General features: G+C 37.6%; 1 protein-coding gene across 10 annotated transcripts in view; it reads left to right on the top strand.

Moving 5' to 3' along the window:
• The window catches only part of Apbb2 (amyloid beta precursor protein binding family B member 2), a 331,462-nt gene that overhangs the window by 91,271 nt on the left and 214,872 nt on the right, over positions 1-25,319 (top strand). For 6 of the 10 annotated variants that reach the window (XM_077110214.1, XM_076865345.2, XM_077110219.1 and 3 more), the window contains one exon: positions 8,922-9,027. The exons of the other annotated variants lie outside the window; for them this stretch is intronic. The gene's annotated coding sequence lies outside the window, so the exon portion shown is untranslated. The remainder of the gene's footprint in view (positions 1-8,921; positions 9,028-25,319) is intronic. 10 annotated transcript variants of the gene reach the window in all.

Here is a 25,319-nt window from a genome sequence, read left to right as displayed (position 1 = left end):
CTTCATCTTAATAATTCTTTGACCTTAGACAATTTATTTCACCTGTTCAAGCATCCATTTCTTCATAAAATAGGGATAAAAAGATACCAATGATTTTTACAGAATTATGGGTTTTTTAAAAGTGGGACAACTTAGTAAAGCACTTGGCATCTAGTGAGTGGGGAACCAGTGTTGTAGCAGAGATTTTCCAGAAGTGCCCAGTGAGTGCTGTAGACAGAAATGCTGAGGATAAGCAGAAATGCTATTTGATAATATACGGGCCTTCTGAGATTGCAGATGAGAAACAAGAGGTGTGAAGACTGGGCCTTCCGGGAAGAGAGAGTGAAAGAGGAAGTTGTTGTATAAACACCTGTCAGGTCTGGTGTGATGAATTCTGTCTCAGGTATGTCAGTTTGAAACAACTGCTAAAAGCTGTAGGTCTGGGATGTCTGGGATGTGTTTTGCCCTCAGCGGGTGTTATACCAACACACTGCTCCAGCCTCAACCAGGGGTGCGTAGAGTGAAGTCATCCACCTTCCTGGGCAAGAGGTTTGGTCAGTGTAAATTTTGAAAATGAACTCTTCGGGGCTGGTCAGAAACATCCACACAAATTTGTTATTTTTACCAGGAAGGGGAGTGAAGGCAGATTGAGTTTTTTTTTTTTTTTTTTTTTTTGGGTGGCACTGGAGACTGAATCCAGGGGTACTCCACACATTGAGCTACATCCCCTCCCAGTGCTTTTATTCAATTTCTGAAATTTTGAGACCATATCGCCAAGTTACTGAAGCTAGTCTTGAACCTTTGATCCTCCTGTCTTAGCTGGGATAACAGGTGTGTGCCACTGCACCCAGCAAAGGCAAAACTTTTTATTTATTTTTTTTTAAATTGGTCTATTATAGCTATATATAATGGTGGGATTTGTTATTACATATTCATACATGCACACAATATAATAATTTAATTTGGCCAATGTCACTCCACAGCCCTTGCCCTCTATCCCTACTTCCCACCCTATGGTCCCTTTCCTCTACTAACCTCCCTTTGATTTTCATGAGCTACCCCCCACATTTCTTTTTCCCTGTCTAGCTTCCACATATGAGAGAAAACATGACCTTCAACCTTCGAGTTTGGCTAATTTCACTAAACATGATGGTCTCTCGTTCCATTTATTTTCCTGCAAATGACATAATTCCATTTTTTTCATCGCTGAGTAAAACCATGGTGTATATATGTACAACATTTTCTTTATCTGGTTATTCCATTGATGGACGCCTAAGACTGATTCCACATTTCGGCTGCAGTGAGTTGTGCTGCTGAAAAAGTAGATATGCGTGTGTCACTGTAGTATGATGACTTTAATTCTTCAGGATAAATACCAAGGAGGGCTATAGCTGGGTCATATGGTGGTTCCATGTGTAGTCTTTTTAGGATCCTCCAAACTGATTTCCATAGTGGTTGTACTAATTTACAATCCCACCAACTGTGGAAAAAAATGTTCCTTTTTCTCCACATCCTCTCCAGCATTTATTATTGTTTGTATTCTTAATGACTAAAGGCAGAACGTTTTTGAAGCTGAAGACCTCTCTCTTCTTCAGAATATGTGGAGAACTGTACTTACCTCATGCTAGTCTTTACCCATTGCCATCTTCTTCCTTGGAGTGACAAGGAGAACCTTTTTCTTAAGGTTCTTCTTATAAATGAAGAACCATTGATTGCTTCAGAGGAGAAATAGTTGGAAGAAATTTTCTGAAAAGTGGACTAAATGCTCTAACACTGAAGAAATTACATTACTATTTGTGTCACTTTCAACCATAAGGTCTGTTACGATCTCACTTTAGCTGGTGTGTGTATAACTTACAAGTGACTGTGATTACTGGTTTTTATAGGTTGTAGCTATAACGCACCCAAAATGTTAACATTTTGCCAAATTTGTTATATCTGTTTCTGTTTCTCTATAACTATGTCTCTTCATACACACACACACACACACACACACACACACACACAGATTTTTACTGAACTTGTGTCAGTCGTGGAACTCATGAACCTGTAGCCTTAAATCCTTCTATAAGTATGTCTCACGCCCAAGAAGAGTCTCATAATTGAGAATACCATTATCCCTACTGATACATGTCAATACTTGAATGCCAATCTACCACTTATCCTAACAGTGTCTTTTATAACCCCTACCTTTGATCCAAGATTCAACAGTCACCCACAGCATCTTGTCTTTTGGTTTCTTTTAACTTAGAACAGTTGTCCTGCGGTTCCTTTTTCTTACTCTTCATGGCACTGACGTCTTGACAGATATCAAAACGTGTCTTGTCGAATGTTATCGCAATCTGAATTTGTCTGATTGCTATCTGATGATAAGTACATTTGGCAAACTGTGCTACACAGTGGCTGTGGAGACAGGTGATGTTTGTACTATCACTGATTATGCCAAGCGTCCCTCGGATGAGGTGGCCTTCCAGAGTTCTGCATTGTAAGGATACCTTCTCTCAGAGGCAAATGATCAGTAATCTGGGGGGTAATGCCTTGAGGCTGTACCAGTTCTATAGCCCTCCTTTCTCTAGTGGTTTTACCCTCGACTGAATTTTGGTGGTTGCAAAGTGGGATTTTCTTCTTTTTTTCCTATGATGTTTATTAGCCGACATTCTTTATAAAGAAGAGCTTTCCCCGCTCCCCTTTCTCATAAATACCTGTGGATTCATGGTTTCCGTTTTTATTTGATACTATTCCTTTTGGTTGTTCAGATTGCCCCACATCTGGCTGGTGGCAGCACTTTCAAGGCAGCTCCCATGTCCTTTATCACGTCTACGTTAGTATTGGAGCACTTCTTCACTCTGTGGCATGCTAGGATGTTCTAGACTTATTTTATGCTTTCCTTAACCCAGACCTGCATTCAGCTGTTTCTCTAGTGAGCTAAGGTCTTTAGAAACAAGGATTTGGGTCACAATTTTTTTCTAAAAATACATTTGATGCTGAACAAGTTGTAGATCATCAATAATTTGTTTAGGTTCTTCTTATTCCCTTCTGCTAAGATTATTCCCCTGGTGGATTGGGAGTGTCAGTGTTGGAAGGAAAAGACCACTGAAAGGAACAGACCATCCAAAGTAGAGGTCTGGGGCTTTAGATCAGAGGTGGCAGAGGAATGCAAAAGAGGAAATGAGAGAGTGCCAAAAACCAATTTAGATTACATTGGCATTCTGCCCAGGGAGTGACCTGAGAGTCCCAGGAAATACTTCTGCTTGATTTCCAGATAAACTCTAAAAATTGGTAGTCCTTTTTTATGTCCAATAATGATAAAATGTTTTTCCCTGACCTGTGCATATGCTAATTCTTAAAGCAATATATTTTCCATACCAAGAGTTCCCAAGTACTCTGTATTTCCAGAATCTGTGTAAAATGTATATATAGATGGATATATATTTTAGCATCTCCTTTTTTAAAAACAATTAAAATGCACAGTTTTCATTTTGAATACTCACAGTTGGGTGTAGTATCTGAATTTGCTTCCTGATAGTAATATCTGGTTGCTAATTATTAAAGGTGCTAATGTGTAGACTTTAGGCAGCAACTTGTGAGACACAAAAGCCATGAATTTCGAAGTTATTTTCCAAAATAATCAGCATGCATTTGATATAATGGTAGAGTGTCTCAGGTGAATACTGACCTTGGACTGAGTTTTCTGGAACTCAGTATCTCCTCTATGATCTCTTTTTGTATGTAATAGTATAATCAAAATGTTCATTTTGCCTTTTCTGTTCTTCAAACAAAACACAAAGCCAGTAACTTGATAGGGAAGCTATCAAATATAAAATATAAAATGTCATATAAAAGCAGTTTGAAACATAAAAGTTTCATTTTTCATCTGTACCACCATTTTTGGAAGTTTAGACAGAACACTGAAGTCTACTTACTCTATCCTTTGTATAGCAAGAACATGATTATTCAGATGTTAAAGGTGCATTGGAAATTTACAGTACAGCCCACCCCCACATACACAAAAACATGACCATTGGCCTGGGGATATAGCTCAATTGGTAGAGTGCTTGTCTTGCATGCACAAGGCTCTGAGTTCAAATCCGATCACCACAACAACAAATAAAAACAAACCAAAAAATACCTGACCGTTAACTTTTAATCCCAGCACGTTCTTGAGAATGGGGATACATATTAAAATTACTATCCTATATCAAATAGTTCCTGGGTGGACAGGTGTGCCAAGAAGGCAACCCTGAAAATGAGGGAGGGATGTGTCATTTAGATGCTCAGCTCACCAAGCACAGGTGATCGAACTCAGGTGTGCACCGGTTGGATTGTCCCAGACCGCCCCTGGGTCCCTGTGTACCTCCCACACTCAGGTGGTGCCAGTGTGTGGGATTAAACCAAGCATCCTCAGGATGGAAGGTTCACTGTTGTTGGCAAATGGATTCTTCTTTTCAAAGTCAAGCTTTGTTGTTGTTGGGAAAATCTGTACATGACCAAGTTTCTTTGGAGGCTACAAAGACGGATTTCTCTTTTCCGACTTTCTTAAACCTCCCTAAGTTAGAAGTTCATCTCCTTGCCCACACAAGTCCATTCCTCTTTGTATTTGGCTAATCTTGATCTTATTTGAACGGAACTTATCCAGAACACAATTTCTTTATTCAGGATGAAATTTCTTTCAGTAAGACAGGTTGGATGCAAGTATATAATTAAAAATCTTTCATCTGGGTTTTACGAAATTTGTGACTGTTTTAGCCAGTAAAAGCAAATTTTATTTTGGCCTCTGTAATGGGTTTATATACTTTAAACATCTTCTTGGGACTGTATTCATTCTTGAAGTGTGAAATACAAAAAAATTTCAATGTTTTGGCCACGTAACCAGACCTATTAATACCTTGTGGATTCACATATGAAATTAAAATGGGAATAAAAGGAGGATTTTCCTACCAAGTGCAAAATATGAAAAAAGTAAAAATTATTCTGTTCTAATTCTGTTGTCTACAATTAGCACCTTTTCAAATGTTGGCATTTTTTTCCTTCTCATCTTTTATGTAGATACATACTTTTATACAGAATTGGGATGATAGTAATTGCTTTATCATCCGCTTCTTCACTGTATACTGCTTAAAAAAAGTTTCCCATTTTATTAAGTATTGTACACATTTAAAAAACTTTACCCATCATTGGACATTTAAGTTTTTAGATTGTTTAAGATGTTATTACTTTTAATAGAAACTTCCTTTGTATATATCTTTATGCATATCTTAAAAACTTTAAAAGAAAATTCAGATTTTTTATTGAAAGAAGGAATGAAAAATAAATCCATTCCTTTTTTTTTTCTTTTTAGCAGTATGGATAACCTCATTTAAACATCATTGGATAATTTCTTTAAATTTTTTCACACAATTGAAATTGACCCATAACTGTTTATTCTTCGTAATTATAAGCGTTATGAATTAAATTATTTCTAAAATTATATTGCATTATAGTGCTACTCTCAAATGTAAAGACAAAATATGAAAATCACAATTTAATTTAATCACAAGCATCTGTGTAAACACTAGTTATTGTCTAGTCAGCTCTGCTAAAATACCATATAGTTCTAAAAACCATCATACTACATAAAATCACAGAGTAAAACTCACAGCTCTTACTTGAAAAATGGAGTTGGCAATACAACACTCAAAAACTATCAGTGATTCTTTCAAAAACTATCAGTGATACTTAAAAAAGAGATGATAACTGAATTAAAAATTGTAGCAAATCCGACATGATGAAGATTAGGGCCTACTTTTTCTTCTGTTAGACACAAGGTCTCTGGTTTAATTACTACATCCTTGATCCACTTTGAGTTGAGTTTTGTGCATGGTGAAAATTTTACTTTGTTGCATATGGATTTCCAATTTTCCCAGCACCATTTGTTGAAGAGGCTATCTTTTCTCCAATGAATGTTTTTGGTACCTTTGTCTAATATAAGATAATTAAAATTTTATGGCTTAGTCTCTGTGTCCTGTATTCTGTACCATTGGTCTACCAGTCTGTTTTGGTGCCAGTACCATGCTGTTTTTGTTACTATTGCTCTGTAGTATAGTTTAAGATATGGTATAGTGATGCCACCTGCTTCACTCTTCTTGCTAAGGATTGCTTTAGCTATTCTGGGTCTCTTATTTTTCCAGATGAATTTCATGATTGCTTTTTCTATTTCTATGAGGAAGACCCCAACTTCCTTAATAAGATTCCTATAGTGCAAGGATTAAAATCAAGAAATCAGTAAATGGGATGGATTCAAACTAAAAAGTTTCTTCTCAGCAAAAGAAACAATCTGTGAGGTGAATACAGAGCCTACATCTTGGGAGCAAATTTTTACACCTCACACATCAGATAGAGCACTAATCTCTAAGGTATATAAAGAACACGAAAAGCTAAACACCAAAAAACAAATAACTCAATAAATAAATGGGCCAAGAACCTGAACAGACTCTTTTCAGAAAACGATATACAATCAATCAACAAGTATATGAAAAAATGTTCATCATCTCCAGCAATTAGAGAAATGCAAATCAAAACTACTCTAAGATTTCATCTCACTCCAGTCAGAATGGCAACTATTATGCATATAAACAACAATAAGTATTCGCAAGGATGTGGGGGAAAAGGTACACTCATACATTGCTGGACTGGGACTGCAAATCAGTACAGCCAATATGGAAAGCAGTATGGAGATTCCTTGGAAAACTAGGAATGGAACCACCATTTGACCCAGCTATCCCACTCTTTGGTTATACCCCACAAAAACAGCACACTATAGGGACACAGCCACATCAAAACAATTCACAATAGCTAAACTGTGGAAGCAACCTAGATGCCCTTCAGTAAATGAATGGATAAAAAAAAAATGTGTCCTATATACACAATGGAATATTACTCAGCAGTAAAAGAGAATAAAATCATGGCATTTGCAGGTAAATGGGTGGTGTTGGAGAAGATAATACTAAGTGAACTTAGCCAATCCCAAAAAACCAAATGCCGAATGTTTTCTCTGATATAAGGAGGCTGACTCATAGTGGGATAGGGAGGGGGAACATGGGAGGAATAGTCAAACTCTAGATAGGGCAGAGGGGTGGGAGGGGAAGAGAGGGGGCAGGGGGTTAGAAATGATTGTGGAATATGATGAACATCATTATCCAAAGTACATGTATGAAGACACGGATTGGTGTGAACATGCTTTATGTACAACCAGAGATATGAAAAAATGTGCTCTATATGTGTAATATGAATTGTAATGCATTCTGTCATATATATATATATAGTAGCAAAATTTAATCAAATGGGTAAGGAATGTATAACACAATAAATTTGGTACATTACCTTGGAAAAATCCTGACATTTGCTTATGAACTTGGCACCTTGAAGGGTTGCAACTTGTGAATTACTATGAAGTGTGGGTAGAATAGGTGACCTGAAATAGGATGGAGAGTTGAGATATCAGGTATGCATGGGTGTGGCTCATGCCATGTGAGAAACTGAGTTCACTGGTAGATGTTTGAGGCATTGGGTGTATCCTCATGCAACTGGGTTCATCTAGGTATAGCCTTCCCAATTAGTGTTTCTTGCAATGAAATCATGCATAAACATTGACATACGAATTATGTTTAGATTGTACTTTTAGCACACACGCACGTGCTATAGCAAAACTGAGAGTGCTGTGTACAGATAGATACACTGAGCTCCAGGGAAGAACTGATATACAAAATTTCCTTTCCTATCCTAAATAGAGTTAACACACTAAAACACTTAGAGAACAACATGAGAGTCAGCACTGTGTAAATGCTGACAGTAACAATGAATGACACTGATAAAAAAATTATGCTTATTGGTATTGGTGGGTCTATCTGCTTTATAATTATGATTGCTTGCTGTAACAGTACTCCTACCTCTTTCTAATACACTGATTTCTTAATGTCTCCAGGCTTGTAATTGAGCTTATTATGCTTCTTGGAATTCATCTAATGTAAGGCCCAGAATGAGAGAGCCCAAGGGACCTGCACACTTTAGGTTATAGGTTACCTGTGGCATCTGTTTTAGCCTTCTCAAAGTAGTTTATCTCGGGGCTGGGGATGTGGCTCAAGTGGTAGCGTGCTTGCCTGGAATGCGTGCGGCCCGGGTTCGATCCTCAGCACCACGCCAAGAACTAAAAAATAAATATTAAGAAAAATTCTCTCTCTCTTTCTCTCTCTCTCTCTCTCTCTCTCTCTCTTTAAAGTAGTTTATCTTATTAATGAGTTACCTACTCAAACTAGTTTATCTTATTAATGAGTTACCTACGTATTTATTTGCAGGATTGTTGTAGAAATATTGTATGGTTTAAGTGAGGTTATTAATCATACAGAAATTTTAGGTTTTCCATTTTCTTAGGAAAAAAAAATCTCCTCTAATTCCCGCTGCAAAGATGAATTATGCTTAAATTCATACATCTGAAGAGTGTTTAGAAGTTGATAATTTTCTTTGTTGTCATTGTCCACTTCAATTCACAACCACTTCTGTGTTCATGAAATGAGCTCATCTTGGTGGGCAGGGACTGGCAAGTGTGATTTCAGAACTCCCCTCCCTCCCCCCCTCCCGAGTGACAGTATAATTAGAAGTCCAGATCCTCCCTCTGTTCCTTTTTATGACTCCCTGAGAAAGACATTTTCAACATGAGCAGTTGCCAAGAAGCCTTCCGAGTTCTGCTTTAGGAACTTTAATAAGATGACAGATCAAAATGCCACCTAGATTTAGAAAACCTTGTTAATCTATTATGAAGGAAAGATAGCCTGTGCATCTCATCATTGAGGTGTTCCGACGGGATCTTTATTTTAATTATAGATAGTCTGAATAGCAATGGGGTATTTTGATTTTTAATTTCTAATCTGACTTTGAATTTCAAATTTTTGTCTCTCCACAATTTATAGATGTATTTGGGCTGCCTGACCGCCTTGGGTGATTGCTATTAATTAACAGACTTTGTGGGGAGAAGGGAGCTTGCCTTCTGAGCTCTGAACCAAAGATCTGGGAAAAGTGAGTAATTCTTAATTCGTAGTTAAAAATTCTGTTACGCTTCTTTCAGAAAGTTACCAATGAGGCTATGGCTTTTCTACTTTATTTTATGCCCAGCTTAGTAAATTTTATATGCTTTTATGGATTTGAAATGTGCAAGGGACTTAGGAGACGTCTTTATAAAAACTTTGAAGAGATTAGGGTGCTTTCTGTATTGTTCCATCTTTTGGGTTCATAGACTGAGTCCTCAAGGTTGCAATCAAACCTTTGTAAGGTTTATAGTTGATGAGTTAAACTGACAGTGTAATATAGCATGAAACAAAAGTGAGTCCAGTTTTTGGAGCTACAGGTGTGTTAGACTTGGAGGCATTTTGAGTAGGCTCTTTGGTTTTGGGTTTTTAGGGTAAAAATGAAACCTACTTATTTCTTTCCTTGTCTAGACAGGAGAACAAGACATGGCTAGCTTGTCTCATAAATCCCTTGTGCACCTTGGTCTTGAAAGAACTGATGTACCTCTCAGTTTTAGTATTTTATAACTTTTGAGGGACTCTTAAGACCTTGTCATTGAGATACCTGTGTGAGTGTTTTTGCTGTCCTCCTCCTTTCTTCCTCCCTCCCTCCCTGTCTCTGTTTCCTTTCCTTCTTTCCTCCCTCTGCAGTGCTGGTGGTCTGACTTTGCAAGTACTAGCCAATGCTTCACCCCTGAGCTCTACCCCTAGAGCTTTAGCTGTCCTTTTGAAAAAAAATTACTTTGGACCAGAAAGTTCAGTTTTATTCCCTGATCTTTGGAAAAGGTAAAATGAGACTTAAAGATAATCAGGTCATTTTACTTTTTTGTAAGTACAGTTTCAAGGTATTAAGGATCCAATGACTGTAAGAATATATGGAAAACAAAAGATGCACACAAACATACCCATCTCCTTCCTGGAATGTTCCAGAAACAATATTATTGATGATAGAAGCTGTTTTCCCATTAAATTACTAGATTTCTAAACTTGCCTTTTGAGTCATCTCCATTTCTGACAATGTAAATGAGCTACTTAAAAAACATGTTTAAGGGGCTGGGATTGTGACTCAGAGGTAAAGTGCTCACCTAGCACACACGAGGCCCTGGTTTCAATCCTCAGCACCACATAAAAATAAATAAATAAAATAAAGATATGTGTCCACCTATAAGTAAAAAAATAAATATATAAAAAAAGTTTAAGACAAAGCAAAACAGAAAAGAACTTAAAAAAATTTTATAGTCACATTAAATAGTAAAATCAAATTTTGTAGGTTTTATTAGACTGCATTCACTACAAATCTAATTATAATTAAATTGTGTATTTTATAAAAATAATATAAACTGATTTGAAGGTTATCGAAATATTTGTAGTGAAAAAATATATGCATTTGTGTATGTATATGTGTGTGTGTATGTTTATACATATATAAATATATGCACATACATAGACATGAATATAATTTCTAAGGTCTGTCAATACTGCTAAAATATAATTACAGAGAAAAAATTTTATTTTAGTAAAATTTTGTAATAGTGAAAGATTGTCAGTGGAATTCTTTTTTATTTTATTTTATTTTATTTTATTTTATTTTTTTATTGGTTATTCAAAACAATACAAAGATTTCAGAATCACATCGGTTACACATCCGTCAGTGGAATTCTTAAAATTATAGGAATTTGGTTGCATTTTGTTGTCTTATAATCACATACTAATATTGCAGTAAAGGGAATTCTTTGTTGGTACTTATTATTCCATCTTGGAAGGATGTTTGAAAGAGGCTTATGTTGGGAGGCACTGATTCATCCCCAGAGGTAGAATGAAAAAGGCAAACGACGCGCTCGCTGATCTTCAGGACCTGGTAGTTGCAGTGTGTTTAGATAGGAAATATGCCTTGTCCTAAGAAACAAGTTCCTCAAACTGCCTTTCAAATAATTCAGTACTTCTTTAAAAATTTAATATGGCCCCTAGGGAAACAATTTTCTCCCATTATATCAAAATATTCCCTTTTGGGACACTTGGTGGCATGTTATAAATGTTAGGTTTCCATTTTCTCGAGGTGGGGCATCTGTGGGGCATCTGTTCACAGTGATTGGCTAAAGACATCCCTGCATAACCCGAGGGACGGTGGCAGAAAGGCCCCTGCTTACCGAAGTCGATATTGTGCATGAATGCTTATGTGCATGGAAGGATGTTCACCGTTCACCCTTCAGTTAAAAATAAAAACAAGACAAAGCAGAAGGTTAAAGCACAAAAGCATCCTGCACACAAATCTAGTTCTGAATAACTTGTTACGTGGAAGTTAACATGAAGGGACTGGGAGGGGAAGGGGGTAGTCCTTTTAGAGATTTATTAAAGTCACGAGAGAATATTTCTGACAGTGCTTTAAAACCTATACAGAACACTGAATGGTATCAGTGGTTTCCTTTTGGCAAAGCAAACACACAACTTTAGAGAAAATGTAGGACCCAAACAATACCCGCACTTCCTTATAACTCCCTTTTCCTTAATCGCATATGCATTTTCAAAGTATTCCTTTGAATACTTTGAAATTTTGAGTATTTTACTTAATTACTGAAGGTAGATTTTTGGAAACTTGAGTCTATAATTATTTGCCATGGATTTTCTTTAAGAAGTAAAAAAAAAAAAACAAAACAAAACTGTTATTCTATTCAATACATACCTTTGCTTGTTTTTAAGTACAAATTGTTCAGTAGTAGTGCTACAAATTGGTAACCCATCTTTTCCACTTAACAATAAATAATGATTATCCATGTTAATAAACATTTAGCTACAACATCACTTTTAGTGGAAGGAAAGTAATTGAATCTTAGCCTTTTGTTTATTTTGAGGCTATCCTAATTTTCAGAAAGGAGTTATAAATATGTGAAATATGCGGTGTAGGTTTTTCATCTAATAAAGAACTGAATATGGTCCGTCTCTTCAGTGTTTACTATAACCAGACAGATTCTAAACTGGAGGTTTATGGGCCTAAGTATGTGTCACTGGCTGATAGGTTCTATATATAAAGCTTGTGTCTTCTGTGGTCCCTTTGGTATATTTCAGGAATGCAGGTGACAATCTCCTTCTCCCTATCTGTATTAGTTAATATTCCTATACCTAAGAGGAGTCTTACCCACGTTATTTTCTCTCCAAAGAAATGCATAATCACTCAAATGAAATTTTGGGTACAGAAGGAACATTTGACAGACATTAGATATTATTTATGAAGCAAATTGCAGTCCAGATTCATTGGAGATGCAGAATATTCTACAGACCTTACGTATTCTCAATTTTTTAGTTCATTTACTAAGCTAGCGTTTGTTGGACAACCACTATGTTTCAGGTACCATTTTAGGAACTCATTCAAAGATGAACAAGGCATTTGTGAAGCAGGAAGAGGCCAGTCTGGCAACTTAGTGAGAGCCTGTCTCCAAGAGCTCTTCCAGTGAGCTACACCCCCAGCCCAGAGCGATGATTTTGAAACCTGTGTATACACAATGTAGTCATAGTTTCTTCTAATAGAATAGTTTTTTAGTTTACATGGTACAATCAAATAAGTTATAATAATAGTTTTGTATACCTGGTTCATTGGGAATTTAGGCAGAGTAATCCTAGTACAGATGGGCGCCCCTTTTGCTCAGTTAACCTTTTTCAGACGTCAAAGTTGCCAGTTTGTAGGGCAGAATTTAATGCTGCTGTATTTTGACCATGCTTATCCCAGGACAACCTTGGCTGCATTTAAACCAGAGTTCACGTTCTCTTGTAACTGCTGCATCTACTCTTGAACCAGGAGGGATAGTTTAGGCTTCTTTTCAAGCTCTGTATCCCAGTAGAGTAGAAAGTGATGGGTTTTAAGAGAATGGGAAAGATTATTGGAGATCAACATTGCCTCTGGGCTTTGGAAAACTCTAGGTTTCTTTCATTTTCCAGGGGAGCAGCAGGGGGCTGAGAAAGGAAACCAAACCCCAGGGAGTCTCATTGCTTGTCTAGGCTGCTTTTACTGGAAGAGAGGAAGGGAAGGGCCTCTGGATAGCTCTTGAAGCCTCAGAAGACAGAGAGTTCAGGTATTATGGAAATAGAACACAGGGGCTTCTTAGAAGAGAAATAGGAGCAGAGTGGGTCTCTTAGGATATCCCTGCACAGCAAAAACAAGTTTATTTTTTCCATAAATTTGAGGTTGCACAGAGACCTGTGATATTTCTCTCTTTCCAGATTCTCCAGTTTGAATTGTTGGAAGAGTAAGTACGGTTAGATGAAAACACTGTGGAGATAAATATTATTCTTGTAGTCTGTGGTGGTTTAGTTTTGCACTTTAAAGGCAAACTTGGCCTGTACATTCTTGGCTGTGAAAAGCAGAAGTTGTCAATAAATGCTGAGTTTAAAAACCATTTCTAGCTTGCCTTCCCTCACTGTGTGTGATCCTTGCAGAAAATCTTCATTCTGCTGTCAGCTATAATCCCTTAATACTTTGGTTTAAAGAAGGAGGTCAGATTGGATTGTGCACCTTTCTCTTTTACTTGTGAACTAATTGTTGTTTTCTTGCATTTAAGGCGGATGTTAAGCTCTTCCTTTGATGTTTAACAGCAGACAGACTGCAGTAGTGCATTCCAACCCTTGATGCCTGTCTGTTGCTTACGTGAGGATCAACTTTGGCAAATTAGATTTTGATAGTTATGTTTTGATCTGCAACTACAGAACAGAATGGTCATTTATGTCATTCAACAAATGTTTAGTGGGTCCCTGTCTGGCCTTTTATGGGAGTTGTTTCAACAAAACCTTATGAACAGTATCTTATTTTATAAGTAAGAAAACTGAAGCAGAGAGAGTGATTAGAAAACCTGCTTAAGGTCATATTGACTGGGGATTTGATCCGGGGTTTTGGCTGACCTAAAATCTTTTACTACAATGGGGCTGCCTTTTACGAGGAGATAATCAATGGAGCAAAGATGTTGAGGAATTGGGATCAAGACAAAAGTAGTTGACCTTGAGCCCTTATTTATTTCATTTAATCAGTAGATATTTATTGAGTGTTTGTTTGTGCTAGATGCTCTGCAAGGTGCTGATGATTCAGTGGGGGATGACATCATTCCTCACCAGCCTCAAGGTGGAACTAGGGGTGCGAGAAAGAGCATATGATGGGTTGCTCCCCCAAATGTCCCAAGGTCTTGGTTGGGAGAACTTATGTACAGTTTAATATGTAGAAAATTTTGACAGTTTTAACAAATGTTGCTTAATTTCTTCATCCTTTTACATCAATTGATACAAATGAAGAGAGAAGTGGCCTCATTAGAATACTTGGCTGTTGTCCATCTTGCATGAACCTGCTTAGGGCATGCAGAAGTGGAGGTGGGAGCAAAACTCTATTGAGTTTTAAACCAAATCTAGCATAGAGAAATTTTGGGCAGTTATCTGGCAAGGAATGTGTCTAATTCAGCTATGGATTCCCCCTTTTATGTAAGAAGTAACAGTATTGTACCTGGTTCATTGCAAGTACCACTAACTCTGGTTTATTGGCTCAGTGGTGGGAAATAAAGAAACATGGGGAAAGAAACTCATGGGTCGGGATATGTTCAGGTAGCATCAAGGAAGAGTGTGAGGATGGCGATAAAATAAAACAACGATTAAGCCACGATGCATGGCATGCAGCGGTCCTCATTTGCTTATATGCAGTTTTTAGGGGAGGAGGAACAGGGTTCAGGTGACCCGAAAGTGTAGTTGGATATTGATGCTTCAGGAGAGCCTGAAGCCTTCCTTTGACCTTCTGATTCAGTCTTCCGATTTCTATTCACAGAGAAGCCTCTGTGCCCCTTCCCCACCATTATCTTTATTTCATTTTTTTGAGATCTGGAAGGGTAGTTTTTGGTTTCTTAGCAAATCAAGTGACATAGATGCTGGTTTTCTGTGACAATCCTAGCTCCGCCTGCTGTTCTGGTATCACTTTTGATAATGCCCCTCTCAAGTGTCAAAAGTGTCCTGGTTTAGGAGATAAATGGCTATCCTACTAACAAAGGAATTTCATAGCATTCTCTATCTTTAAAACAGATCTTGATGGCATTCAAGCTGCTTTGATGAGTTAATGTGGATCAGTAAAATGACATCAGACATCTGATGTCTTACCATAAGTAGCAGAAAAGATGAGCAGTAGCTGAAAAGAGATGCAGAGAAAAGCCATTGCTTTCAACAAAATGAACTTTAATTACAGGTGGTTGCTGGTGTAGTCACGTGAGAAGGGCACTTAGAGGTTATCAGATGATCGGAGGCATTTGGGGAATTGCACCTTCTTGGAGAAAATCTTATCATTAGTTTTGATGTAGAGTTTCAGGGTTTCCATAGCACTGGTAATTTACATCAGATGCCTTTTGGTTTATGTTCTCTGTGTAAAGTAAAAGAAATAATCTCTTAGAACAAAGATTTTATTAGCTTTCAAGAAATGACCAGAGGGAAAACTATTCAGTTCAGATTTTTCCCTTAAATCTTCTGATAATTTTCTATCTTTTGGTGAAAATAGTGACATGTTTTAGTCAAATGAGATATTCACCTGGAGACTACAAGGGCATTAATACCATGTATGTTGGAGTTTTCTCATAGTAAATGGGGTTAAGTTTCCTTTATAGTTCATAAAACTGCATTTGACAAGAAAAACTGGTGTTTTCTCATACAAATAAATGTAAAAGCTTCCGTTGTTGAAGGAATGCCCAACAGTGATTGCAGATGAGACTTGCATGCAGGGGTAAAAACACATTTCTGATCATTCTTTTACACGTTCACATTTTATGAGATAGTGAAGCATTTACCTTGAGGTCCCATATTACTGGTTTCCTTCAGTGTTATCTTTCAAAGGAGGGTGTATTTCCAGTGTAGAGGGACTGTTTCTAAATACTCCTAAAATTCCTCTCACCTTGACGATAACTTCTGGCTCTGCCACTGGCTATCCATGAGTGAGTGCTTTCTCTGAGCCTCGGTTTTTTAGCCCATACAATGGACACAAGGATGTCTGCTGCTTAGTTTATTAATATTCATTTATTCCTGAATCTGTGTGAACATAAGTGTAGGATATAAAGGGTATGTTCTCCCATGCCTGGGAATTAAGAGCAGATACTCTGGATGGAAAGAAATGCTTTGGGTCTGGTTAAATTGAATGCTCCTTCCTCTGAGATGACCAGGAAGAGGAATCATCTTTATATGAGACTAGCCCTTTAGCTTTGACTCCTGTCCCAAAGCTCCTTTCCTTTGGGGTCCTTGCTAATAATCATTGTTACCAGTACAGTGAGAGCTCTTCGGGGACTTAGTGTTTGTTCCCTTTTTCCATTCCACCTGTCTTTTGGAAATATGTCTTTAATTCCCTACTGAACATAGAAGTTGAGTTCATGGCTTTCAACAAAACTCTGAGAGCCCCATAATATTGACTATTAGAAGCCAGGAGTGTTGGCATACGCCTATAATCCCAGAGACTCAGGAGGCTGAGGCAGGAGGATTGCCAGTTCAAACCCAGCCTCAGCAATTTAGCAAGTCTAAGCAACTCAGCTGGACCCTGTCTCATAAAATATAAAACAAGAGCTGGGAATGTAGTTTGGTGGTTAGGTGCCCCTGGGTTCAATCCCAGACCAGTTGGATGGTTTGGGTAGACTATCCAACTCACCCTCTTTGCCAGATATGACTGTCAACAAATAAAGATGTAGAATTCAGACGTCAAAGAGATGTTAAGGCCCTGGAAAGGGGGGTGATCTTTCTTCCTTCTGCCAAGTTCTTTCTGCAAGTTCCCATTTTTAAATTTCAGGATCTGCCTCTTCCTTGGACAATTGACAGTGGGAAGGCCACCTCTTGCAGGGCAGACCCTAACCCCTTTCCATACAGATGGGACAGCAACAGCCACAGCTGTCTAAAAAAGTTTTAGCACAAAAGCTTCCTGTATAATACTGGGGATTTTCTTTCCCAGGACAGTGGTGAGCGGGTTTAACCTTATCAGGCAGGCACTGATATGGTGAAGCATCATCAAGAAGGTGTGATGTGTGGACTTTTCCTACAGGAGGCTATGGTGGTGCTCCCAAATGTGAGTTCAGGAGTCTTCCTAGGGAAGCTTGAGAAACACAGGGAACCTTGAGTGCCGGGCCCTAGTTTTGTTATCTGCTTATATGACCTGGGGCACACCAGAGGGTTCTTCCGGGGGACCTCATTTTCTTGTCCATGAAATGAGTTTCACATATACCATAACTTTTTAAGGTCCTTGCCAATCAAGAATTATATGAATCTAGAATAACTGCTGAAAGTATGTAGTATAGTTTTTTGAACAGATTCAACCTGTCTGTGTCTAACGCTGGGAGTTCCCATTCTTAACACCACCTTGGCTTGTGAATATAGCCGTTTTGTGGAGACTTGGCATCAATGGCTGGCAGAGGTCATTCAGCCCATTCTTTAATACTATGCTGTTCTTTTGGTGTCTTGAAGTTCAGTGGCAGACTTGTTTTCCGACGCTAGGGAAAACTCCACAGGTCTTCCCCATGATTGCCTTGTTAAGTATCTCATGGTTTTTGATGCTGATACAATTGAATTTGTTATTGTTATTGTTTAGATATTAGGTGTCCCTCAGAAGCTCATGTGTGAGCCAATGCAAGAAAGTTTAGAGATGAGGTGATTAGGTTATATAGAGGTTTAACCTGGTCATTGCACTGATCTCCTGATAGGGATTAACTTGTGATAAGTGTAGGCAGGTAGGGTGTGGCTGGAGCAGGTGAGTCCCTGGGGCCCTACCTTTGAGGTTTATGTTTTGTCCTTGTTGAGCAGAGCTCTGACTCTGCTTCCTGTTGTGACATCCTGAGCTGCTTTCTTCTGCCACACTCTTCTCCCATGATGTTCTGGCTCACTTCAGACCCAAGAGAATAGAGTCAGCTATTTAGGGACCGAGACCTGTGAAACCGTGAGCCCCCAAATAAACTTTTCCTCTTCTGATTGTTCTTATCAGGCCTTTTGGTCAAGGCAGGGAAAAAGCCAATAAAACAGTTATCTTACATTGCTTTTCTTATTGTTCACTAATAGTGTGTAGAAATGCCACTGATTTTTGTGTTTTGTATCTTGCAATATCTCTGAATTCATTTCCTCTAATGGGTGGGTGTGGGTGTGTAACCTTTGGAGTGTTCTACATATGAGGTCATGTGATCTGAGAAGAGCAATAAGTTTTCTTCTCTCCAGTTGGATGCTTTTTATTTCTTTTTCTTGCCTAATTGCTCTGTGTTCCAGTTTTATGGAAAGAAATGGTTGAAGTGATAATTCTCGTCTTTTTCCTGCTCTTGGAGAAAAAGCTTCTAGACATTTATCAATGAGTATATTACCTGTGAGTGTTTACCATCTGGCTTTATTCTTTTGAGGTAGTTTCCTTCTATTACTATTGTGTTGAGCATTTTTATTGAGAAAAGATTTTGAATTTATATAAAATACTTTTTTTATGTATCATTTGAGATGATAATTGGTTTTTTCCTTCTTTCTGTGAATGCAGTATATCACATTGATCAAATTTCATATGTTGGACCATCTTTGCATTTCAGGATGAATTCATTTGGTCATGGTATATAATCCTTCTAATTGTAGTATTTTGTGGAAGGTTTTTTGCAAACAGTATTCATAGAGGATGATGCTCAGTGGTAGAGTACTTGCCTAGAATGCACAAGACCCTGAATTCACTCCTAGCACCCCTGTGTGTGTGTGTGTGTTTATTCATAAGACATAATCATGGTAATACTGTTTTCATAGAATAAGTTTGAAAGTGTTTTCTCCTCTTCAGTTTTTTGGAAGAGTTTGAGAAGGATCACCTTTAATTCTTTTTCTGAGGTTTGGTAGAATTTACCAGCGAAGCCATCAAGTCTGGGGCTTGTGTTTGTTATGAGGGTTCTGATGATTAATCAATCTTCTCATGAGTTGCAGGTCTGTTCAGATTTTCTGTTTATCATGATGCAACCTTGGGAGGGTGTGTGCTTTTAAGAATGTTTCCTTTTCACCCAGCAAATCCATCTGTGGCCATTCACTTGTGCTCTCATCATCCTTTTTATTTCTGTACGAATCAGTGACTATGTCCTTTCTTTCGTTTCTGATTTTTGTTATTTCAATCTTTTCACTTTGATTTCTCCGTCAGTCTAGCTAAAGTTTTTTTTTTTTTTTTCAATTTTGTCAGTCTCTCCAAAGGACCAATTCTGTCTTGCTACTTTTCTCTGAGGTTGGCTTTAATGATGTTTAAATTATTTTTTCACCAAAAAAAAAAAAAAAAAAAAATGGTGCTATAGATTAGTTTAGCACTGGACTTCTTTGTTTTTGCAGTTTGGCAAGGAAAAAGACTCCTTTGCCTTACGTATGTAGATATATGAAGAATTTAAATAATCAATACTTTAAAATAATGAACTTGAACATATCTGCCATTTTTCCCCCTTCCTTGGGCAGTGCACGTGTTTCCTTGCTCATTGCTGTTTTGCCAAATTTGTTGCATTGTAGTGATCAGTCTCTCAACAGTAGTTAACATACTGTATCATAATTTCATTCCTAACCGGGAAGTCCCTTATATTTTCCCCATGCTGAAATTCTAAAAGTTCAAGTGAGATTAATTAATCTTTATTATAATATTACATGAAAAAGCCAATAATATTGATAGAAGTTGGTTAATTTGGGGAGGAAAGATTAGAGGACCCATGGATTGAAAATCCCAAATTTCATTTTTATTTTTGTGAATCACAATGCTTCATCCAGGGTATATTGTACCTCTTCCTACCCTACTCTCTCATGTGAAATTTTTGACATTACTGTAATTCATTGAGTGTCCTTCTCTGTGATTATGAGCCACAGGCAGTTTTAGTATGATTTTCCAGGAAGTGCCACTCTAAACTATTAATTTCATGACTTCTTACATATAGAAGTTGAGAATCTATTCAGGCCACTTGACTTTAACTTCTCCTCCTCCTCCTCCTCCTCCTCCCTATTCTTCCTCCATGAGAATTTTCTAGGTATATTTTATTTTTTAAAAAATACTTAATTGACAAGTCATGATTGTTATTTGTTCAAGGTGTACAACGTGAGGATTTGGTACACATGTGCATTGTGTACTTATTACACATCTGGAATGCTTTGTGAACTTGGATCTCATCTTTGTGCAGAGGCTGTGTTCATCTTCTGATTTTAGTGTATGTGCTGTCAGAGAAGCACTTTCATTTCTTTTTGATAATCTATTTACACAGTCCTTTTGAACCCAGTACATTGTATCTCAGAGAGGTGATGAAGATCTGCCCTCCAGGTGGATTCTGTGTCCTTGTTTCTTTCATTATCTGAAATCCTTGCCTTGGGTTTCCAGTTTTTAATCAAGCCATTTATTTCTTTTAAGAGATTTCTATCAAATTTCCCATAGATTTATTAGTCTGTTGTTATCACTACTAATGCTCATTTTTATTTTATGAGCATATTTCTTATGTGACTGGCTGATTTATATGTATTTCATTTCATTGATTCTAAGATACATATGTTTTTACATTTTAACATCTTGGAAATCTGATATATCTTAGAATTGTTGACCCTTTACAGCTATTGACAGCATTGATTTTATTCTTAGTACATAAAATAGTGGTGCATCTTTTAGTTAAGAGCAGCTAGTTTTGATGAAACAATTACTTTGATCCTTGTAGTAATGACTATTAGAATGACTATTCATATTACTTTTACAATGAAACCTTTCCAACCTCTTCTTCAAGTCTAAGCCTGTGTTCTGTGAGGTTTTTGATCAGTCTTCCAGAGTATATGTCCTGTTTCTCCAACATAATAAGCCCCTGTGACTATTAATTATGTCTCATACCTCTTTCCTGGTCCACACATACTGCATCAGCTGTGTCTGTAGTAAGTATTGGAGTATTGGTGACCATTTGAATTGTCTTGATTCCTCCTATTTCAAACGAATAACACCAATTTACCATTTTATCCTTTCCATGGAACTTTATTGACTATTAGTCCATATTCATGAAGTTGGTGAAATTTATGCCATTTTAATGATATTTTAACATACTCATTTAGTTTTTAAAAACTTCAGATTAAGAAGGTAATTAAGAAATCATATAATCCCAACAGGGATTCTTGTAATACAAGTTTTAAATCCTGCTAGTTATGATGGTTGTATATAGAACTTCTCACTGAACAAATAAAACCCCTCTAAATTTTGAAAGGACCTCTAAAGTCTTTGTAGAGGGGGAAAATTTTTTAAAATTCTACATAACTAAGTATTAATTCATGCTGTATCTGTTTTAGAACTTGCCATTTATAATTCCACCATGAGAGGTTATTAGCTAGCTATGAATTTGGCTCATTTATACTTGTGCATATTGAAAAATGACTCTTATTTTTAAAATTCTCCAAAAGGTGCTGCTGGAAACAACTTTTGAGAATAATTTCCTGGACCCCCCTTCCCCCCGCCCCCCCAACACACTCTTTCTCTTCTTTTCTGAAACCTAGATAGGAGATGTGCCAAATTCTTACCAGAGCTGTTGGTTGGATTGTGTGCTCATCCTGGTTTATGCACATTGCTGTCCAGTGGTGATCTCCAAATGAAGCAAGGTGGGGGTGAATCTGGGAGTGACTAAAATAAATTTACCTGAGCTTTTCAAAACACTGTGTGAGCACAGCATAACTTATTTGGATAATGGTGGAATGAGGCTCTTGTTTTAGAAGCCATTACATATTTCAAGGGAACAGACTGCACAGGAGAAGAATGTATAGTAAAGATGTTCTGGCAGTTGATGGAATTTGAAGTAGCATTTATATCACCAACTGAAATATAATTTTCCCCCCTTGCTGATTTATTGCCTGACTTCTGTGACTGAGGGATTGATCTCTTGGCAAGTCTTCATGACATAAAACTACAGGAAGGGAAATTGTATGCATGCACCAAGTTTTGCATTTATTTCATAAGCTCTCTTTATGGGTATGTGTAGTCTTACTGTGTACAACTGACAAAAGGTAGCTGTTCTTTGTCATGAAAGACTTCCTCAGTTTCCAGAGACAATAGGGCATAGAGAGAGAGAGAGAGAGAGACTTTCTTTCTCTGTGTCCTCATTTGTATTAATGTCATCACTGCATTTGACTCTTTTAGGAAGCCCTTTTGGTCCTATCAACAGTTTGTTCTAAGCTATCCTTCTTAACTTCTAGCTTTATCTGCAAATTCGTGTGGTTCACCTGAGACATATGCAGATAAATAGCCCAGATTCAGCATCCTCAGACTTGGAACTAAATATGCCATAGTGCCCTGAACTGATGGATGTAGCTTTTCAGCAATATTGATGTTTGTAAGTTGAATATAAATCTTTGGATGCTTTGCTTTGCAATTCATCCTCATGTGAGTTCTTGAACACTAGTTTTCAAACTACCTTATCTTGCAGAAAACTGCCCATAAGTGGAAAGACAAAGACGATTGTTCTTCCTCACCCACTGACAACAATAGGAATCATGAGCGAGAGTCTCTGGCCAGATGTGAATTGGCAGCTCCAATTCACAAGCTGATTACATTTCCAATGCTTATTGTAGTCAGTGATTTAGAACTTTGAACGTGTGGGTTAGTGGAGGAAAATAATGCAGAGAATACATGAGCTCACCAAAACTTATCTAATCCATAATGTTACAGAAACATCGTTTTATTTATATTTTAAAACATAGTATTCCTCATGTTTCTCTATGGAAACATGTCCTTCATTCTGCTTTTAGATCCATAAGCATTTCATTCTTTCCTTCAGTACACACCCACCCACCGGTGTCTACCTGTATATCCTGAGCAGTGTATCACTCAGGGTTCTTGGATAAAAAGCAATAGAGCCTGGCTGAGGGAATTAGGCAGAGAAGTTATTACAGAAGATATTATGTGGGTTCTGGAATTGTCAGAAGCTGAGGAAAGAGCAGGAAAAAATAGACATTATATACAACCAGATTCATAGCCAAGTCAGTCACAGAATTAGTTGTAGGTATGGTTGTCCTACCACTAAACACTGGAAATCCATGTTCACATTGACCACCCCACTGGGACCAGACACTCAGTACCAACTCTGTCACCTCAGCCTGCTGCCTCAGGGCACCGGATGTTGTTGCCCTTACCCCTATCTGTGATAATCTCCTCCTGCCTCTTTCTGTCCCTAGCTCTAGGTTCAGGGTTGACCAAGACTAGGTCATGTGCCCAGGCCTTAGCTGCAAGGGTCTCTGGAAAAATGAACACCTGACCATTTTTGATTTTACGTTGAAAAGTATGCCTCTCATCAAAATCCACAAAGGAGAAATCCCCCCTAATACAGGAAGAAGGTCCAGAAGTTGGATATGCCCCATCCTTTTCCCCCCATGGGGGCAAACTCACTGTAAGAAGCTGTGGCCAGCTCTGGTAGAAGGGGCAGGTGATGGCGATGACTGAGATGTTTATCCATCTGAAGCTGCATCCTAGGCTTCTCTGGAACCATGTGACAACAGAAACTGCCAGTTCTTCCTGATGCACTGGTGTCCAGGGACCCTTTTAACATGTGCAAACTAGAGCTTCAGGGTGTGAAGGTTCAGGAATATTTGACCTCTCACAGCATGTTCTTTAAAGTGATAAGATGAAATACACTAAATTGAATTTTAACAATTTGATTAACTAGGAGGATCAGATTAAGATTTATCTGTTTTCCTTGTTTAATGCAGAAAATGAAATTTTACATTATCTGTTTGTCTTGGACGGTTGGGGGTTTATGTGTTTGATCCATCAATTGCTGCCCTATTTTTTTTTTCCTGTTCATTCTTTTGTGTGTTTTGAAATGGGGTCTTGTGTTGCCCAGTCTGGGCTTGCCCTGGGGCTCAAGTAATCCTCCCTCCTCTACCTCCTGAGTAGCTGGGGCTCTAGGTGTGCACTACTGGCCCAGCTGGTTTCCTCTATTTTAGAAAATCATTTTTAATTGCAATAATTCATAAATGTAGCTTGCAAATTCCTGTCCCACTTGTTTTACCTTGCCATTTTCCACTTCCCAGAAGCAACTATTTTCAATTCTTTTAGCTGTTCTTCTGGTATTTACTTCCATATGTAAATAAATATGTTTATATTGCTATTCCTTGAATTTATATTTTTCAAATTTAGGCATCAAGCATTGAATTTATCTATGTGGGTTTTGATGAGAGGCATACTTTTAAAGAAAACATGTTTAGCTCTTCTTCTCTCTCCCTTAAATACATTCCTACTCTTTAAGACAGTTTGTTTTCACTGTTATTTTTCATAGTTCAGCTATGCTGTGTACCATGGTCTTATTTATTTTTTTCTTATATAGCACAATAATTTTTTTTTTGCTTAATATTCTATTTATAGACTGCTTATTCATCCACGTATTCTCACATAAGATCAGACGTGGTGGCTTGTTCTGTTGTGGATGTGAGTGAGTGTATGTGTGACATTAGTCCTGGAGCTGCCAGCTTGCCTGCTTCCTTTTGGACGGTTTACTCTTGAGACCTTACGCTCAGCTGTTGGCCTGGAATTTTCCCTCCCCGTCCTGTTGGGCATTCTTGATTGACCTGTTTATTGGATGGCATGTCTTGATTCTGACTGTCTTTTGGGAAGGTGGGAGGCACTTTGCCCAGTTGCTTCTTTAGAAAGAATGTGCATATTGTAATTCTTGGAGATCTGGCCTGTATGAAAGTATCCTTTAGTCCCCTTTATATATGATTAATGCTGGATTTAAAGTTGCTAATTATTTTCTCAGAGAGCTTTAGAGCCTTCTATTTTCTTCTGCTTCCAATTTTGTTTTTGAACTGTTAAGTATTGTTCCGTTTGTGTGTGCCTTGGATGTGCCTGGTTTTGTTGTTGTTGTAAGCTTTTAGTGTTTTTGTTTTTAATGCTCCAGTGTTCTGAGGCTTCATCATAATATTTTTTGGTATGTAATTTTTTCCCCTTAATTGTATTATTATTATTATTATTATTATTTTTGGTGGGAGTGGCATTTTTCTTCCTACTGTTTTCTTTCTTTTTTCTGAAACTCCTGTCTATGGGATGTGGAACTTCTGAATTTTTTCCTCCCATTTATTTATTATTAAATATCTTTGTATTTTTTTCTTTCATTTGCGGGGAATACGGTACCTCTTTAAACCCTTCTAGTGTAGTTTTAATTTTTAAAAATTTTCCATGGTCATAATATTAATTTCTAAGAGCTTTGTTCTGTTCTCAAACGTTTCTGTTTTACAGCCTCATATTCATTCTTGCTTCATAAGATACAGGGCCTTTTACCTTCTCAGGGTTATTAATCATGGTTTTCTCCTGTGTCGATTCTGTTTGCCGCTCAAGCTCCTGTC

This window comes from Callospermophilus lateralis, chromosome 8 (genome assembly GCF_048772815.1).
Source record: "Callospermophilus lateralis isolate mCalLat2 chromosome 8, mCalLat2.hap1, whole genome shotgun sequence".
NCBI lineage: Eukaryota > Metazoa > Chordata > Mammalia > Rodentia > Sciuridae > Callospermophilus > Callospermophilus lateralis.
This window is presented reverse-complemented; position numbering and strand designations above follow the sequence as displayed.